This window comes from Artemia franciscana, unplaced genomic scaffold (assembly GCF_032884065.1).
Source record: "Artemia franciscana unplaced genomic scaffold, ASM3288406v1 Scaffold_898, whole genome shotgun sequence".
In the NCBI taxonomy this organism is placed as follows: Eukaryota; Metazoa; Arthropoda; class Branchiopoda; order Anostraca; family Artemiidae; genus Artemia; species Artemia franciscana.
In genome coordinates this window covers 63,810-84,383 of record NW_027068936.1, presented here as the reverse complement: position 1 = coordinate 84,383, position 20,574 = coordinate 63,810, and the positions used below count along the sequence as shown (strand labels likewise).

The 20,574-nt window shown below is 34.0% G+C and overlaps 1 protein-coding gene across 5 annotated transcripts in view; it reads right to left on the bottom strand.

Annotated features, from left to right (window-relative positions):
• Nucleotides 1-20,574, bottom strand: part of LOC136043738 (orphan steroid hormone receptor 2-like) — a 302,790-nt gene that overhangs the window by 258,771 nt on the left and 23,445 nt on the right. Inside the window, exons 1-2 of one of the 5 annotated variants that reach the window (XM_065728656.1) lie at nt 18,290-18,471; nt 9,949-10,066 (exon numbers count right to left, since the gene is read on the bottom strand). The gene's annotated coding sequence lies outside the window, so the exon portion shown is untranslated. Of the gene's footprint in view, nt 1-9,948; nt 10,067-18,289; nt 18,472-20,574 lie in introns of those variants that run through there. The other 4 variants (XM_065728659.1, XM_065728657.1, XM_065728658.1 and 1 more) reach the window with 4 other exon arrangements.

The following is a 20,574-nucleotide window of genomic DNA, read 5'->3' as shown; positions in this document are numbered from 1 at the left end:
AAATGAAAGTAAGGAGCGACATTAAAACTTAAAACGAACAGAAAATACTCCGTATATCTAAGGGGATTTTCCTCTTCAACGTCCCACTCTTTACACTGAAGTTTGACTCTTTCTCTTTAACTCTACTTTTTAAAACAGTAAAAAACTTTAGTGTAAAGAGCGGGGCGTTGAGGAGGAAAAGCCCCCTTCACACACGAAGTAATTTCTGTTCGTTTTAAGTTTTAATGTTGCTCCTTACTTTCATTTAAAAAAAACCTTGTTTTTTTTGTTTAATTTCTGGACGATTTTTGTATTAATGCATATTTTGATTTTAGCTCTCCACACATAAATAATTCGAAGGAAATTTGCATATTAATTTTTTTTTGCTAAATGGCTTTTTCATAGTTTTAATCGGAAGATTTTGAGAAAAAAGGAGCGAGGAAGGAGGCCTAGTTGCCCTCCAATTTTTTGATTACTTAAAAAGGCAACTATAACTTTTGATTTTTTACGAACTTTTTCATAAGTAAAAAATATACGTAACTCACAAATTAACTTACGCAGCGAACTTCTGTATTTGTATGTTTTTATTGCGTATATGAGGGGGATCACCCCTCGTCGATACCTCGCTCTTTCCAGTAAAGCTTAAATTTTGTCCAAATTCTTTAAGGATGACCCCTGAATCACAAAGACCGTAGAATAAGCAGTTGTAATTGCTAAAAATAATTTGGCGTAAAGAGCGAGGTAATACGAGGAGGTAAACCCCTAATATGCGTTTGAAATCCCCCTGAAAACGTCTGTACACTTCCCAGTAACCATTGCTATATGTAAACACAGGTCAAAGTTTGTAACTTGCAGCCCCTCCCACGGGGACTGCGGGGGAGTAAATCGTCACCAAAGACATAGTTATTAGGTTTTTCGACTAAGGTGAATAAAATAAATATATCAGAATTTGGATCTGATGACTTTGGGGAAGAAATAAGCGTGGGAGGGGGCCTAGGTGTCCTCCAATTTTTTGGTCACATAAAACAAGGGCACTAGAACTTTAAATTTCCGTTAGAATCAGCCCTTTTGCGACATTCTAGGAAAACTGAGTCGATACGATCACACCTGGAAAAAAAATAATAAAAATAAACACGCATCCGTGAATTGTCTTCTGGCAAAAAATGCGAAATACCACACTTTTGTAGATAAGGGCTTGAAACTACAGAAGAGTTCTCTGATACCTTAAATCTAATGGTGTGATTTTCGTTAAGATCGTATGACTTTTAGGGGGTGTTTCCCCTATTTTCTAAAATGAGGCAAATTTTCTCAGTCTCGTAACTTTTGATGGGTAAGACTAATCTTGATGAAACGTATATATTTAAAACCAGCATTAAAATGCGATTCTTTTTATGTAACTATTAGTATCAAAATCCAATTTTTTAGTTTCGGTTACTCTAACAGTTAGAGGAACTGTTAATCAAACAGTTCATTACCACGAACTGTTTGATTATCCCTATTTGAAATTTCACTTATCGCAAAAATCCTGGATACGGTTCAACCTTCTTAATTTGTTTGATGCCATGTCTTTATAGCTTATCTTTTGCCGCTTTTTCATCCATTTTTCTAGTGTTTAAAGTTAGTTTCGGTGCTATCAAAAGCTGCTCTACATTAAAAATTGAACCCCCAGTTTTTTTTAAGTTTCAACTTTAATAGCTCAAAGAATCATCATTTTCAATATACTTTGTGTTTCATAGTAGATTCTTTATTGTTGTAATTTAGGACACAAATATAACTAATAGCGACTTTTTCTACTGGGAAGATACTAACTACATTAAACTCTTAAAGCAAAAATCCAAATTTTGACTGCTATGAAATCGCATTCCTTGTCTTATTTAAAAAAAGGATTGCATTATTATGTATTTCTGTTTATTACAAGTCAACATAATGTTGAGCAGATACAGATGAACAAATTCTAAAGACTATAGATAATAAAACGCACAAATCAAGCTAGATTTTACGAAAAGATAGAATATTGAGGGATTTTTGGTAAGTTTAATTTCACCACTTTAAGGAACAAGAAAATGGGTTTGACAGGTTTGGTAGATCACAACAGAGTAAAAAAAGAATTAGAAATTAATCTGAAATTTAAGTTCACTCAAGGGAAAATTTTTGGGCAACATCCATAATGTTGATAACGTGGGTGATGAGTTTGTCAGTGCGATTTTCATCAAAATCACTTGCCACTTCGGGAGTGTTGATTGGGGAACTAAATTGAACTAACATTAGCCATTTTTTGTATTTCTGTCTCACTGCTAAATACATACTCCTGACGAGTTAAAACTCTGCCTATGTACCTGGCCATAATTATGGGAATTTATAATTACATCAAACAATTCAGGCTGCAACTGAAGTTCCTCAGGGGTAATTACTAATTAAAAAATCGAGTAGCTGTGATCAAATTCTTATCGTTTAATTGACATATTTCTTAACGAGGCAGGCTAATTAAATGGAACTGCTGCATGCAAATTGTTACATTTAGATTCGATAATCCAGTCCTGGAAAAAAACAGGTTAAAGGGTTGGTATTTCTCAAAGAGGGGAAATCAAACAGTTAGTTTGTTATAAGGAAAACGACACGTATCCCCCTTGGAATTGTGAAATCAAATCGAAAACACACACAAAAAAATGGTTAATTATAAACTCACTTTGACCTGTAAAATATCTATAGTGTGATTAACGTTGTTTCTCGCAGTGAACGAAAACAATGTGGATTAGTTGTAGGCCTATTATTTGGTTGTTTTTGTTTTCTTCTATGATGCTATAAGCTCTGAATTCTAATATTACTTCTGTTTCTTTTGATTCTGCTTTAAGTAGCCATGTCTTTGAAAATCCCAGCCACAAAATACTTTTTGAAGAATCCGCCATTATTAGCAATGATCTAGGCATAAAGCAAGTAGTTCGAGAAGCAATTGAAATCAAATTTAAGATTAATAATAATATTTCCTTAAATAGGGATTAGGAGAATATTCACTGAATGCTTTACACACAAATTTAATTAAAAATGACCTTACGAAATATTATAAAAAACCAATAGATGTTAACACAGAACCTGTCACAAATAGACCTATGAGATCAGCAGCGAAAAAAACTAGGCTGGCACTAAAAACGTTTTTTAAATCACTTTCTTTCATTTCAATGAATTACCTCGTTTCATCACAATTTATTTATCAGTCCTGGTTGAACTTCGCTGAAGTAAGGATGCTGGGACCCCTTTTTTAAAAAAATGCTCATTTTAGTTTTATTGATTTTACCCTCTTGTAAGTTGTTTTTTCTTTTTTATATTGCTGAGGACGGCCCTTGGATATAGGGCCGAAACATTCATTCTAATTTGTTTCCCACTGTCTTGAGAAATTTCCTATTGTTCTTCTTGTTTTTGGTGTTTATGATTGCTATATACTAAAAATAATTAAAGGTAATAAATTTCTTCGTATTAAAAATTTTTTTAAAGCATTATTTGAGTACTTATAATGAAAAAGGAAAAACAAATGATCACTATATACTTAAAATAAACAAAAAGTAATAAAAGAATACAAAAATACTTTGTAAAAATAAGAGATGTTCTTATATTGTAGATAAACCTGCAACAACTACAGGTTTATTTCTTTCCCCGGGATTGTATGGGAGGGGGGCATATTATATTGCATGGAAAAGCCACGTTTCGCCAAAATGCAATCTCGAGGGGAGTCGAATTCAGACACATGCGGAGGACATGGGATCTGAAAATCACATATGAGAATTGCTCAAACAATTGAAATAGTACAATCAAATTAAAAGCACAAAAATAAAAATAAAATAGTTAATTGGGACTTCATTTTGTAATGTATGATTTTCTAGAGTGATGTGTCATTTACAACAAGACTGTGGGTGGATATGCCATTTCCTGTGATTTCCTCTGGAGGCAGAGGGAGTGGGGCTCAAATCCCGAGAGGCCTTTTTTATATATTCATAACAAAATAAACCTTTAACTCGTTTTCCAGACATCTACTACACTAAGGAAGTTGTTGAATGCCTCTATATTCCAACGGTCAAATATAACTAGGGCCTTGGTCCATCTTATTAAAAATCTTTCTCTCCTTAAAATTAATTTTAAGTATTAAATTAAATTAATTAATTAAATTTAATTAAATTAAATTAAGATTGTTTGGGTAATGATGAAGTAAAGGCAGGACACTTTAAAGTGTTGCTACAAATCCAGACGTACCAGGCACGTACAGGTGAATCCATTTTGGGGCGAGATTGTGGGCAAATCAAAAAGAACAATTAATTAATTGGTAACCCGTGAAAATATAATTTTTTCTGCTGCTTAAGATTATTCTAAAGAAAAAAAATACCCTAAAACTACGAAAACTTCATGTATGCATATATTTTCCAACAAATGGACGGTATTTCTGATTTTCCACAGAATCACGTCAATATGCTTTTACAAGGTAGGATGTATTCAGGGTTTTGTTCGGGCTTTGAGGTTACAGAAGAAAAACTACAAAACACATCAAAAAGTGTGTTTATATTCATTTTTGTTGCTTTTATACTAATGCATAATCGTAATTAACAAAACCTAAAAGAAGAAGAAACTGCAGTTCCTAGCAGTAAACTTTTAGAGTAGCAACGAACATTAAAGAACAATTATACTTTAAAATTGCCAAACAATAGAGTAAAAACCCGCACAAAAGTGGTAATATTTAAACTTTAGCATTTGAATAATTAAAGGGTAACATAGCGAACCCAAAAACATTTATGCTTCAGAGACTCTTTGTCTTTTTTATTTTCAAAAACGCATAACTGCATGCTGTAGAATAAATTCTACTTTTATCGCTCTGTAATGTTTGAAAACATAAGTTCAAAAATTACGAAATTGCATAAGGTAGTATGTCAATACGAAATTAGACAGTCAACACGTTGACTGCCAAAAGTATTTGACGATAATTGTCTTCCTCGCCAACATTTTTTTTCAATTTATAGTATAAAAAATTAACCGCAGGATAACAAGGGCTGGCGTACGTAAAATACCCAACAACCTCTAGAAACAAGCTTCTCGCCAAAAGTATAAACAGATGCCATATGCGGAGAGCCAAAATCAAAACATGCATTAATTCAAAAACGTTCAGAAATTAAATAAAAAAAACAAGTTTTTTTCAACTGAAAGTAAGGAGCGACATTAAAACTTAAAACGAACAGATATTACTTCGTATATGAAAGGGGCGTTTCCTCCTCAACGCCCCCCTCTTTACGCTAAAGTTTTTTACTGCCTTAAAAAGTAGAGCTAAGAGAAAGAGTCAATGTTTAGCGTAAAGAGCGGGGCGTTGAGGAGGAAAAGTCCCTTTTATATACGGAGTAATTTCTGTTCGTTTTAAGTTTTAATGTCACTCCTTACTTTCAGTTAAAAAAAAAAACTCGTTTTCTATTCACATACGGAGTAATTTCTGTTCGTTTTAAGTTTTAATGTTGCTCCTTACTTACAGTTAAAAAACTTATTTTTTCATTTAACAGCAAAAAAAGATAGAATGCTGCAGAAAATTGTTAGTAAATGAATAATATCTAGCATTACTTTACTGCACAATCTATTATAGAAACAGCTCAGCTTTAGAGAAGATTTGTATTTTTCAAATTTAGAAAAACAAATATTGACACAACTTAAGCTAAGATATAGAATCTGAATTTTAAAGACTTTGAGTGTTATTCCCCTAAAATATTCACACAAAATAACTTAGTGTTAAAGAACAAAATTCATATACATGTAAAATCCCTTACTACGGAGAAAATCCTTTACTTACGAAATATCTGACAAAACCTGCTAAAAAAAAAAAAAAAAAAGAGAGAGAGAAAGCACGACTTTGGTGAAAAGTAACATTTTTTGCCGAAATATATATCCAGTTGGAGAATGCTTTGTATTCTCCAACTACAAAACTACAACTAGAAAACTACAACTAGATACAAAACTGCAACTATAACTAGATTTATATGTCATAAATCTGCAAAATGTTTTTGGCCTTTTTTTCATCGTGTCCGGGCACATGAGAATGTGCCTTTTTGACCTAGAATTCAATCAATTGTCAAGTCTACTTTTTTCAGAATTTACTTTTCTGTTCCAAACCGTTCATGGTAACGAACTGTACGTAAGGAGTAATGCGGCTCAATAGTAACTGAAACTGTAAGAAACGAAATCTTGATAATAAAAGATACACCAAAAGAATCAAATTTTTGATGTTACTTCAAAATATATAAAATTCATGAAGTTTAATGTTACCCATTAAAGGTTACGAGCTTGAGAAAATTTGCTGGGTTTTTAAACTGGGGGAGATACCTCTAAAAAATCAAGAGATCTTAATGAAAATCACACCATGAGATTCAAAATAGCAGAAAACCCTAAAATAGTGGTTTCAAGCTCCTTTTCACAAAAACGTGGAATTATAATTATTTTTTTCTTGCCAGAAGCAAGAACACGAATGCGTGTTTTTCCGGAGGCGATATTTCTGAACCAGCCATCTTAGAATATCGGGAGAGGACTCATTTGATCGAAGATAAAAAGTTCTAGTGTACATTTTATATGACCAAAAATATTGGAGGGTAGCTACCCCACTCCCAGCCCCCCTTTTTACCAAAAAATTGTCTGATGAAAATTTTGTGATTGCCATTTTCTTCAGCATGGTTAAAAGATCTAATAACTATGTCTTTGAGAATGTCTAGACCACTCACAACCCTCTGGAGAAGGACTACAACTTACAAAATTTACCCATTGCTTGCATATAGTATTTGCTATTGGGAAGTATAAAGATGTTTTCAGGGGATATTTCTGGTGGGGGTGCTTACGTGGGAGGGTCTTTCCATGGAGGATTATTTTTTGGGGATGCAAATTTTCCACGGGAAGGGAGCGGGATTTCCCAGTATTAATTAAAAACTATCTGAAACTAAAAAAATAAGTTTTTAAAACTAAAAGTAAGCAACAACATCAAAACATATAACGAACAAAAAATTATGACGTCTATAAGGGTGTTTCCCCCTCATCAGTAGCTCGCTCTTTACCCTAAAGTGTTTTTTTTGGATTTGTAAAAATCTTATCATTCTAATTAAACGGTCTTTGTGTATCAGGAGTCATTCTAAAATAATTGGAGCAAAAATCAAGCTGTAGCGTAAAGTGTGAGGTACTGAGACGGGGGCAATCCCCTCATATACGTCATAATTTTGTTCGTTTTAAGTTTTAATGTTACTCTTTAGTCTCAGTTGAGAAAAGTTTTTTTTGTTTAATTTCGAACGAGATCGCATGAAACCAGTTATTTTAGACAAAAGATTGGCAATTTGTTAAACAATTAAATAAAAACAAGCTTTTTAACTGAAAGTAAGGAACGACCATAAAACCTAAAACGAACAGAAATTATTTATCTGACGAAAGGGGTTGTCTTTCCTCCTCAACACCTCGCTCCTTACGCTAATTTTTTGTTTGTTTTAAAAATAGAGTTGTAAGCAAGAGTCAAATTTTAGCACAAAGAATAAGGCGTGGATGAGGGGACAGCCCCTCTCATATACTGAATAATTTCTGTTAATTTTATATTTCAATGTCACTCCTTACTTTCACTTAAAAAATTGTTTGTTTATTTAATTTAGACCGTTTTTGAATTAATGCAGGTTCCGACTTCGACTCACCATATAAGAATAATTAAAACAAAATTTCCATACTAATTTTACTTTTTTGGCTAAATGGCTTTCTCAAAATTTTGATCGGACAATTTTGAGAAAAAAGGGTGGGGGAGGGGGCCTAAAGGGGCACTAAGGCTTTTAATCTGATTTAAGAACGTTTTTATTAGTAATAATCATTCGTAACTTACACATAAACTTACGTAAGGAACCTCTATTTTCGTACATTTTTATTACGTATATTAGGGGGTTTGCCCCCAAGTCAATGCCACGCCCTTTAGCCAAAGTTGCGAATTTTGTTTCAATCCATTGAGAATAATCCCTTAATCACAAAGCCCGTTTAATTAGAATAAATAGCTCTTGTGAAAGTGCTAAAAAACCTTTGCGCAAAGAGCAAGGTATTGAATAGGGGGCAAACCCCGTGACATACTTAATAATATCTATTCGTTTTAAGTTTTGATGTTTCTTCTTACTTTCAGTAGAAAAAACTTCTTTTTTTTTCAAATTTAATTTCTGATTGTTTTTAAATAATGCTGGGAAATCCAGCACCCTTCTAATAGCAATGTCCCTCCCCCCATGAAAAATTCCACCATGAGAAGATCCTCCCACGTAACCCCTGACGTCCCCCCACTACCAGAAAAAAATCCCCCTGAAAACGTCTGCTTCCCAAAACCAATACTATATGTAAACATCGGGCAAAGTTCATAGCTTACAGCCCTTCCCCCAGGGAATGTGGCGGATCAAGTCATGCTCAAAGACATATTTATTATTTTTTCGACCATGCTGAACAAAATGGCTATCTCAAAATTTTGATCGGGTTACTTTGAGAAAAATGAGCGTTGGAGGAGGCCTAGTTTCCCTCCGCCTTTTTGGTCACTTAAAAAAATCCACTAGAACTTATAATTTCCGTTTAAATGAGCCCTATCACGATACTCTAGAACCACTGGGTCGATACGACCACCCCTGGAAAAAAAACAAACGAAAAAAATAAAATAAACACCTATCCGTGATCTTCCTTCTGGCAAAAAATACAAAATTCCACATTTTTCCAGATAAGAGCTTGTAGTTCTCTGATACGCTGATCAGGTGTGATTTTCGTCAAGGTTCTAAGACTTTTAGGCGTGTTTCCCCTTTTTTTCGAAAATAAGATAAATTTTCTCAGGCGCCTTACTTTTGATGGATAAGACTAAATTTGATGAAATTTATATATTTGAAATAAGCATAAAAACTTGATTGATGCATCTATTGATATAAAAGTTTTGTTTTTCTAGAGTTTCGGTTACTATTGAGTCGTGTTGCTCTTTACTTACAGTTTATTACCACGAACTGTTTTAAAGCCTAAATCATAGTATCAATTTTAAATAGGAAATATTTTTCTCCCCATAAACTGCCAGTTTACACCGTTATGGATTTTCGCCCTTGAGCATATTACTGTGATGATAAAAAATTTAGTTGGTAAAAAATGTACCAAAACCAAATTATAAACAATTGTTTTAGCATGAAGATAAAGAGTGGTCTCAAATCTTAAGGAAGACAGAAACTACTCACACTAGAAAGAAGCTACTACTCACCTCAACTCCCCGGTCTTTATAAACAGCCTTAATTTGTACTCTACTGAAAACTAGTTGGAATTAAAACAATCTAGTCCATTGGTAATTTCAAGTATCTTTACCTATCGCCTTTGGAACTATTTGAACAGAACATTTAATAGTTCTCGGTCTACTAAAAAAGGAATTTACTAAAACAGATACAAATAAATTAGAAAATTAATTTGTAAAGCATTTTTGATAAAAATGTGATCCTTAGTGCAAAGAATGGAGAAGATAAGAGGAGCGGCAATCGATAGTAAGATGAATTCTGTTCATTTTGATTTATAACCTAGCTCTTTACTTTCTTACACAAGTGTATTTCCCATTAAATTTACATGATGCTATAACAGAGCCAAACAAGAGATGTTCAAAGGAATTTATATCGTGAGGGGAGAGAAATGCATCAATTTGAAAATTATATCCATAGGGAAATCGCATGAAAATGTATGAAGATAGGTACTGGAATATCTTAGAATTTAGGGGGGATAGGCTCAGTCTCTCCATTGTATACGGCCCAGGTCAAATCATTGATGTCTTCCACCGGTATTTTTATTGGTAGTTTAATAAAAGAAATGCAGCTTTTAAGATGTTTGATGCCTCACTATTTTGTCAGATATCTAGCCATTTCCCTTCTCAACTCTGTTACAAACCCTTGTTACGGGTAACATTACACAATTTTTATTGCTAATATTTAAATAAAAACAACATACCTTTTATGAAGTTTGGTCACAAGATAGATACAAAAAATTCCTTGAAAATTGTACGCTTTAAAAGAAACTCATTCGCATAGTCTAGCCCACTGTAAAGGTTCGGCTTTCCATTTACCTCCTGAAATGATTTCGTTTATTTACCTAACTTTAAACTTACTTTGTATTAATTTTAGATTAAAAAATATGTCGAAAACATGCAAAATAGAAAATGTTTTTTTTAGGAAGTCAAGAACCTTCTAAAAAAAGTCTAGGTAGTATCATAATTCTGGCTCAGTGATTGGATATATCTGAATTTTAATATCGATTATCGTATTTAATATCAATTATATTATGTATATCAATATCATATGCAATATCATATATAATATATAAATACCATATACAGAATAATATCATATATATATATATATGTATATATATATATATATATATATATATATATATATATATATATATATATATATATATATATATATATATATATATATATATATATATATATATATACATATATATATATCATAAAATTATGTCAATATTAAATCATTTGTATCATCATATCATATATACAATGCATAATCATAATAACATATAATCATATATGATATACAATATCATATATAAATTATATATCAATTATATTATTTAATTGATAATATCAATTTTAATCTTAATGTCTGAAAATATTAAAAGTAACGAGATAAGCATCGGGCGTCTGCAAGCTACAACTGTAAGCTGGCGCAATTTTTTACAGGGAACTCAAACCTCAGGTATCAATAGTTCAAATATTTGGAGTGTATAAAAAAAATTTCTCCATAGGAGTGTTTAGTGCTTAAAAGCGAGCATTTGCACATAATCATTTACGCATTTGAATGTGTTTTTTGTGGGATCAAACATGACAAAAGTAAATCCCCTCTATCCTTTAGTACGTTCGCAATTCAAAATCCTTGGAAGAATTTCCGTTGGTGACAAGCTATCTAGGAGTCAGTTAAAAAGAAACATCTAATAAAATAATTTCACTTCATGTAACTAGTGACTGTCTGTGACACCCTGCCAGACCTTAATCTGAAAATAATCACGTCATGTTATACAACGGCTAACGGCTCTTCAGGAGTGCTTTTACAGTAGAGCGATTAGAGTCAGTGTCACAATCATCCTTCAAACCAACTCCATCACAAAGAGATCTGAGGAGAAGAACCCCGTAAGCCGGTTCAAAAATGGTGTCTAAATTTGATCTTTCAGGGTTGAATCAGGTTGATCAAGAGGTTGAACCTCTCCTGGAGATATGAGCCCCATAGCTGTTGGAATCAGCCCGGCTTTTTTTTTTTTAAAGGGTGGCTGACGCTCACTAAAACAAGTTACAAGACTTCCCTGTCCTGTTGTTGTATCGTATCGGATTAACGACGCTTCTTGACTACTAAGGTCCCTGCGTCGGCCCTGCAGTGCATTACCAAGCTAAGGTCAAACCCACTGCGCCACCACAGGACTGTCGTGGTGTTCATCCATGGCGAAGGCAAAATCAAACCTTCTTGCCAAGCGTGACAACAGGGTTTTCACTCAATGTTAAACTTGCAAGTTTTCAGTTTTCTTCTGGATCAACAGCGATTCTTGAACATATAGGTCCATGCTCCCATTTGTGTTTGGAAATTTCACTATTTCTGAATTATCATCAAGATGATGAGTGACAGGAAAAGAAACAAGACATTAGTTGTGGAGGAGGAATTTAAGGTTTTAGACAAAAAAAGTATCTTGCATCATTCAAAACTATTTCAATACTCCTTTATAAGGCTCTTATTTAGCGCTTCTAATAAACAGTATTGATGATTTAAATACTGCAAGTAAACTTTCCTGCTAAAACTGTGATTGATTTTTGAAACCTTATAACTATCAAGGAATATGAAAGAGTAGAAGAAAAATCTATCAGACAACTAGCAATGACAAGCTTTAAGTAAAGAACGATATTTTGTCCATAGGAACCAAAAGTCTAAAAAAAAACGGAATATTGATGGCAAAAGATTAGCCACACAAAGTAGCGAGCCAAAAAAAATGTTTTATAGTTTATGAAAAAGGGAGAGGAATATGGAAACAACATCAAAAGGGAATGTAATTTTAATAAAAATTGCAGCGTCAAATAGAGCATGTCCAAGAGTCCTATTGGGCGGGTTCAATACGTGTAAAATAAAAATTTTACATTTTTTCGATAAGTTTCATAATGCACGTCTCCTTATTTGTTAGTTTTTCTCATAATGATCATGTTGAAGTATTGGTATGACACAACACATTTAAGAACACTCCCAATAACAATTCCTACAAATAAACAGTGGATAAATTGCATAACTTAAATTCTTCCTGCGGGTGGGGAATGGGAAGCATGTCATCCTGGAGGCATAGTTATTTGACCTTTTGACTATTTCAAACAAAATAGCTATCTCAAAATTTTGATCGAATGTCTTTGGAAGGAGGACAGTTGAAAAGAGCGGGGAAGGGACTGGTTGCCCTCCGATCACTTTTGACTCTTAAAAAGGGCATGAGAACTTTCAATTTCCAATTGAGTCAGACCATCTCCGGAATTTCTACTGTAATATTCTTCTATGAGAATTGGTTCTAATAATTATTTAACAAATGCTTATTATGCTCATGGCTCTTTACTACAGGCACCGCTAAAGCGTTGGCTCTGATCCAAATCAGCAAAGAAATCACGTTTTTTTTAATGTTTTCAAGTATTTAAAACAAAACATAATTTTTAAAAAGATTGACATTACTGACGAATGAGGAGAGACTGTCATGTAGTTTTCCATCGTGAAGTTGAGTGTTTCAAATTGGCAAAACTTAATAAAATGTATATAACTGTATTATTCCTCGATAAATTAATTTTTACAAATTAGAAAAGAGAAGCCAAATCTTATAAAATGGCTTTTTAATGAATCTTAAAACTACGAGCCCCTTGAAGTAACCTCGCCAAAGAATCTTATAACTCGAAAATTTTCGTTCCTTTTTTCTGCTCAAAATTTCGTGAACCAGCCAGGTGAATGTTAGCTTTTCCTCATTTTTGCTTGCTTAAAATTTCAGTGGCAAGGAATTGAAATCAATCAGGTTTTAAAAGGTAGGTTAATTTTCTCTCCAGAAATAAGGAATTATGTGACTATCTTTGGAAAATACATCACAGATGTAAACCTACGATTTTTTTTTACTGAAAACATCGTAATTTTTAACTTTGGCGCGCAGCAATATTAAAACACAGAACGTGACTTTAAAAAATTGCTAACACTCCACTGAACGGCTATATCAACTAAGCCCAGCTGTGTTCAAGCCTGTTAACAACCCTGGTCACGGACAACACCCAGTTTTCATTGCTAATGCTTAAATAAATGATATATCACTCGCGCGAACGATTCATATTACTTATTTTATTATAATAATTTGTTTATATTTAATATTATAATACTTCGTGAATATTATTATAATTTTAACTTACCTAATTCTATTATTCAATGGGTCTCTAATATGCTTTTACTCTCCAATGATTTAACACAAATATTCTAATGCACGTAAATATATAAGTACTATCTGTTGGGGTGGCGCTTCGCACCCCCGCGCGCGTAAGTCGTTACTCGCCATATTAGCTACGCGCCATTGTAGTTGTGTCCCTGTGTCCCACCTGTCAATATAGATACATATATGTATATGTTTATAACTACGTAAAACTTGCGAATATACAACATTCTTCGCTGTCCCATTGTCTGTACATATAAATAGATTGTCAGGTTTACCGACCCTTGACCATGCAACATATAATTGTCCATGGGAAAAACAATCCGTATTCAGATCTATACCTCATTATTCTAATGATGTCCCTTGAGCTTTGTTGATGATGATTGCTAATCAAACATTCCGTGTCCCCATCGTCATTTATATATCTCCCTGTGCCCCCTGGCGTCCCCGTTGTAGTTGTGTCCCAGTCGTCATTTATAGTCGACAAACACGACGTCAGTCGACACACACGTCCCAGTCGTCATTTGTGTCCCGGTGTCGCTGTCTGTAATTTCTCTTTGAGTGTCCCGGTCCGTCATTTATATTATTTTTTTCTTCTTTTGTATTAATGCTAAAGCCAAGGTTCGAACCCGGAACCTCACGGACCTAGAACCTGGAACATAAACGCTTTACCAACTCAGCTACTTCGGCTTGAATACATTTACCTTTTTTTAGTTCTTTTTTCTTTTTCAGTATTTAGTTTTTTTTATTAGTTTTTAGTTTTTTTTCTTTTTAGTTTTTCTGTAGTTTTTACCTTTTTTTAGTTTCTTTAGTTTTTTCTTTTTTAGTTTTTTTGTAGTTTTTACCTTTTTTAGTTTTTTTTCTTCTTTTGTATTAATGCTAAAGCCAAGGTTCGAACCTGGAACCTCTCGGACCTAGAACCTGGAACGTAACGCTTTACCAATTCAGCTATTTCGGCTTGAATACATTCGTTTTTGAATTGGTATATGATGAAATTGATGCAGTTTTTGTCCTAGTCTGACGTCAGTCGACAGACAGACAAACGACTTATTTTTATATATATAGATTGCACACAGTTTACGTTAATGAGCTGGTAGAATATTCGGAAAGGTTCTACTTGGAATTCTAAGGAGGCATTGAGCAAAGAGTTCAACTATGTCAGAAAACTACTTATACCTTCCGAAAGTGCCTTCACTGAGGATTTATATGAATCCCGAACCTAAAAGGCAGAAACAATTAAAATTCCGTTTATTTCACTATACCTGTTCCTGTATAGTAGGTATAGAAACGAGTATTTACACACGTAGACCCTGTACACGATCGTGATATGGCACCTCATTACTCCGTCCAAGACGTAGGCGAGAGTCAAGGATCGCATTAGTTTGAATGGTACGTATAATTGAGTAAAAGAGGGTTTGAACTACATGGGATTGAACTGAATGGGGTTGAGTTAAATAAGCATAAGAGAGCCTTGAGTCGAAACGAGGGCTAAGTTACACAAACACCGTAATACGTGCAAGTGTTTACAATTGTAAAGGTTACAATTATAATACAAAAAATCCATAGCAGTTACAACTGTAGGCTTCTCACAAAAAAGTGAAAATACACCTTAAAGGTTTGGCAAGTGTATTCTTCTTCAAGCTAAAACGGCCGTATTTTTCGTTAGTTTTCGAACAAGGAATTCTTTCAAGATTAGATCTTAAGCGTTATTTACACATACCTATTTAGTTTTGGATTTGGACACACTAATCTGGACATTGCAACTACTGGACTTTTTGAGGTACTTACTACAGAGGTTAGTTCACCAAATCTTAGTTAATAAATAAGTTATTAAATAGTCACTTTATTGTTTGACCAAACGAGTTTGCTTATTTTCGCGTCAATCTTTTTTTGAAATTAAATAAAATTTGGAATTAAATTGAAAGTAAGGGACAATATTAAATCTTAAGACGAACAGAAATTCTTACGTATATGAGGGGGTTACTCCTCCACAACACCTCGATCATTACAGTAAGAGTTATTAGTACTTAAAATAAAGCTTCTTATTGCTTCAATTAAACGAACCTAGTGTTTCAGGAGTTGTTCTTAAAGGATCGGGATAGAATCAAAACTTTAGCATATACAGCAAGGTGTTATGGAAGAGTAACCCCCTCATATACTACAATAATTTCTGTTCATTTTAAGTTTTAATGTTGCTCCTTGCTTTCAGTCGAAAAAAACTTGTTGTTTTATTTAATTTTTGATCGTTTTTAAAGAATACTAGGAAATCTGGCTACTCGTCCATGGAAAAATCCATCTCCCACAAGGATTTATTCTCTAGACAATTCGTTCCTGGTGAAAATTTACCTCGGACAACCCTTAACATCTTCATGCGTAAAATTGAGACGGAAAAGAGAAAGCAAGACCTACAAACAATTTCGTACAGGAATTCTAACAAACTCCATCGTGTAAAATTTCCTCTTAAAAATTCACCCCTTGGAAACTTCCCTACCCCTGGAAAGTTATCCCCTAAAAAATACTGCCAGGGATCCTCCTCCCTCCAAAAAATTTATCCATACTTCCCGATAACAAATACTATACGTGAACAATAGGCAAATTTTTTAACTTGAAGACCTGTCCCCAGGGGCTTTGGGAGGGTCATGATATCCCCAAAGGCATAGTAATTCGACCTTTAAAGTATACTGAAGAATTCCAAATTTTTTGGTTGCTTAAAAAGGGCACTAGAATTTTTAATTCCCGTTCAAATGAGCCATCTCACGATATTCTAGGACCACTGGTTCAATACAATCACCCCTGGGAAAAAAAAAAAAATAATAAACACGCATCCGTGATCTTTCTTCTGGCAGAAAATGCAAAATTTCACATTTTTTCTATTGGAGCTTTAAACTTCTACCGCAGGACGCTGAATGTGATGGCGTGATTTTCATTAAGATTTTGTGACTTTTAGGGGGGTGGTTCGCCCTTTTCTAAAATATCAGACGAGTTTTCTCAGGCTAGTTACCTTTAGTGCGTAAGATTAAACTTATTGAAACTTATATATTTGAAACCAGCATAAAACGCCGATTCTTTTGATATATCTATTGGTATCGATATTCCGTTTTTTAGAGTCTCGATTACTATTGAGTCAGGTCGCTTACTTACAGTTCATTATCACTAAGAACCCAGAACCAAGTTTGTTTATTTCCACCAAATTCTGCTTCTGTGCCTACTAAATTGTGCTCCGAGTTCGGTGCAATGACTCACATCTTTTGGCAATCAATTAATGTTGACTTTAATATAGGTCTTGATCATGCCCTAAAACAGGGACAATCCCTCCTAGATCATTCCGAAGGGCCTTAAGAAAAGCTGAGTCAGGAAATGTACTTACGTAAACACTCATTTTTCGATTACTTTCCTAGCTAAAATATAAACATGCCTCCCGATGCACTCTTCAACGCCCATTCCAAATACACTAATAGCTACCCTCGCATGCACCTTGGCCCCAACCCTGATGAAGCCAAGTATATCCCTAGGCTATATGCAAGAACTGGGTGAGTTAGACGGCAATTAATTCCTCTCTAGCAATTTACTCCTAACGCCGATTAAAGGCAATCTGAAAACAAAGCTAAATCAGCTTTGTATTAAGCCTTTTACAGTTGTGTGTAGAGCCTAAAGTTCCGTATACAGCCTATAGGGGCGTCAGTTGTGAGTGCAGGTAAACACTCATTTTTCGATTACTTTCCTAGCTAAAATAGGGGCGTCAGTTGTGAGTGCAGGTAAACACTCATTTTTCGATTACTTTCCTAGCTAAAATATAAACATGCCTCCCGATGCACTCTTCAACGCCCATTCCAAATACACTAATAGCTACCCTCGCATGCACCTTGGCCCCAACCCTGATGAAGCCAAGTATATCCCTAGGCTATATGCAAGAACTGGGTGAGTTAGACGGCAATTAATTCCTCTCTAGCAATTTATTCCTAACGCCGATTAAAGACAATCTGAAAACAAAGCTAAATCAGCTTTGTATTAAGCCTTTTACAGTTGTGCGTAGAGCCTAAAGTTCCGTATACAGCCTATAGGGGCGTCAGTTGGGAGTGCAGGTAAACACTCATTTTTCGATTACTTTCCTAGCTAAAATATAAACATGCCTCCCGATGCACTCTTCAACGCCCATTCCAAATACACTAATAGCTACCCTCGCATGCACCTTGGCCCCAACCCTGATGAAGCCATGTATATCCCTAGGCTATATGCAAGAACTGGGTGAGTTAGACGGCAATTAATTCCTCTCTAGCAATTTATTCCTAACGCCGATTAAAGGCAATCTGAAAACAAAGCTAAATCAGCTTTGTATTAAGCCTTTTACAGTTGTGTGTAGAGCCTAAAGTTCCGTATACAGCCTATAGGGGCGTCAGTTGGGAGTGCAGGTTTTTGTTTTGTTTTTTTTTTTTACTCCTAGACTTTTAACAATGAATTTTTATTGTGTTTTCATTGAAATACCCCGAAACAGCATGGGGTGCATTTGCAAGGACAACGATTAGTATATTTTGAATCAGCGTTAAAACGTGCATAGACTGGTATATTTATCTTTTAGCTAGCAAAGCAACAAATAAAATCATAATTTTTCACCAGCACTTCATCTGTTTTTATGATCAACCCCACAAAAATCATCTGACCCCCCTTACCCAGAGTTGCGACCTATGTGAACCCAAGGTTCTTTTATACATTCTTGGTTTTCTACCTTCTGCGGAAGAAACTGACCTAAGAACCAACTGATGAAGGACCTGAGGAATGCTGGGAGATTACGACAATAGATACAAAAAAAAAAGTCAGAGTGAACGAGTGAACACTAGAGAGAAAATCTAACCTGAGATTGAAAAAAAGTCCCTTCTAAAATTCTGACATTTATCCAAAGCTCGCAATGGAAGAATAGGTCGCAGAAGCGTGAATAGCCCACGAGCTACGGCGACCCGGTTGAATGGTCGCACTCCGACCCATGACAGAGTTGAAAAGTATGAAATGGCTCCTCCTTAGGCAGAGCTATTAGTACCACTAAATATTGGTAACTTCTACCACAAGAGGTGTTGATGATGACAAAGCATAAATAAATAATGTCTCTTATTTTGGAGCTTCTTTTTGCGTCATATAGTAGGTGAATACCCGGACATAAAATGTGTTGGTACTGTCTTAGTTATTGTTCTTTATTGTTAGAGCTGAACGTGAGCTTTAAGGGGATATTAGCACGAACTTATAATAGGGTGTTAAAAATGAGCTTCCTGAAACTATTTAAAGTTTAGGTCCATTTGGTATTAAATGATCATGTGAAAAACATATATTAATGAAAGAAGATACAATTGAAGCATACCCAGGGACTTTCGTGAAGATATCGACCTCTGTCCCCCAATTTGTTTTAAATTTCTGGGCCTTTGGCATTCGAGCTATAATTATTTTGTTATTTGGCCCCAAGAAACCAATCCCTGTGTACCTGCCTACCTGCCTGAGCTCAGTCCATATTTTTCTTTTACAAACTAAAATGTCAAGACGCCTAACATTAATCTCAAAATAAAGTTCTAACTCCCATGTCTGAGAATTCAAAGTATTCTCATTATTTTTCACAAGTAAAATTTCCAATCTGCATGATTGGAAGGCCCTAATTGAGATGTCTGAACTTATGACCCCTTCAAAGTACCTCTCTTCCCCCCTTACACATGAAACATAGTTCTATCCCTTTGACTTGCTGATTATAAGTTTTATCTTCAGGAGTGCCCATTCACGAAAATGTAGAGGGAGAGGATTCAATCACTTTTCGTGAAGATACACAAAGTTTGTTATTTTATTCTGGAAAGGGAAATTTGTCGTTTTCTGATTTTTTCATAAAAATACAAAAAAAGGACTTCTAATAACTAGGGGGTGATTGCCCCCTCCTTAATCCCTCTTCTCAATTTGCACCTTATTTAGCTTGCTGATTCCCAATCTTGGACTACTATTGAAGCATGGACGTCAAAATCAAAACAAGTTAAGTGCAATTTTCAGTGGCCCATGCGCTTTCTAAAATCGCCCTTTCTAAAAAAATTCTTTATTAAAATATTGGTTATACTTGAATTTATATTCTATTTTGAACTCAATGTTATGTTAAAAAAAAATCTTATTTCATTCGGAATTTCTTTGTTTCTGGGTCACTTACGGTTTAACTGCTTCCCAGGTTTCTACTATATAGAAAACATTAAAAAAAAAAAAAAAAATTTTTTTTTAAACGTTAAAAAAAACGTTAAAAAAAAAATCTTATTTCATTCGGAATTTCTTTGTTTCTGGGTCACTTACGGTTTAACTGCTTCCCAGGTTTCTACTATATAGAAAACATTAAAAAAAAAAAAAATTTTTTTAAACGTTAAAAAAAACGTTAAAAAAAAAAAAATCTTATTTCATTCGGAATTTCTTTGTTTCTGGGTCACTTACGGTTTAACTGCTTCCCAGGTTTCTACTATATAGAAAACATTAAAAAAAAAAAAAAATTTTTTTTAAACGTTAAAAAAAACGTTAAAAAAAAAAAATCTTATTTCATTCGGAATTTCTTTGTTTCTGGGTCACTTACGGTTTAACTGCTTCCCAGGTTTCTACTATATAGAAAACATTAAAAAAAAAAAAAAAATTTTTAAACGTTAAAAAAAACGTTAAAAAAAAAAAAAAATCTTATTTCATTCGGAATTTCTTTGTTTCTGGGTCACTTACGGTTTAACTGCTTCCCAGGTTTCTACTATATAGAAAACATTAAAAAAAAAAAAAATTTTTTTAAACGTTAAAAAAAACGTTAAAAAAAAAAAAAATCTTATTTCATTCGGAATTTCTTTGTTTCTGGGTCACTTACGGTTTAACTGCTTCCCAGGTTTAACATGAACTAATATATAAAACATTTCTACTATATAGAAAACATAGTAAACTGCTTCCCTATACTGTATCAAAAACTTGCTGATTCTGTGGAGTGGCGTTCATTTTTGTATTATATTTCATCATGAAAAAAAAAAAAACAGTAAATTTTGGACATAGCCTATAGCTACATCCAAGCATTAGGAGGGGGTGAGGATACAGTTAAATAGAAAGCAACTATCAAAAGTTCGTAAATGTAAATTTCCTGAATATGATTAAGTAAGAATT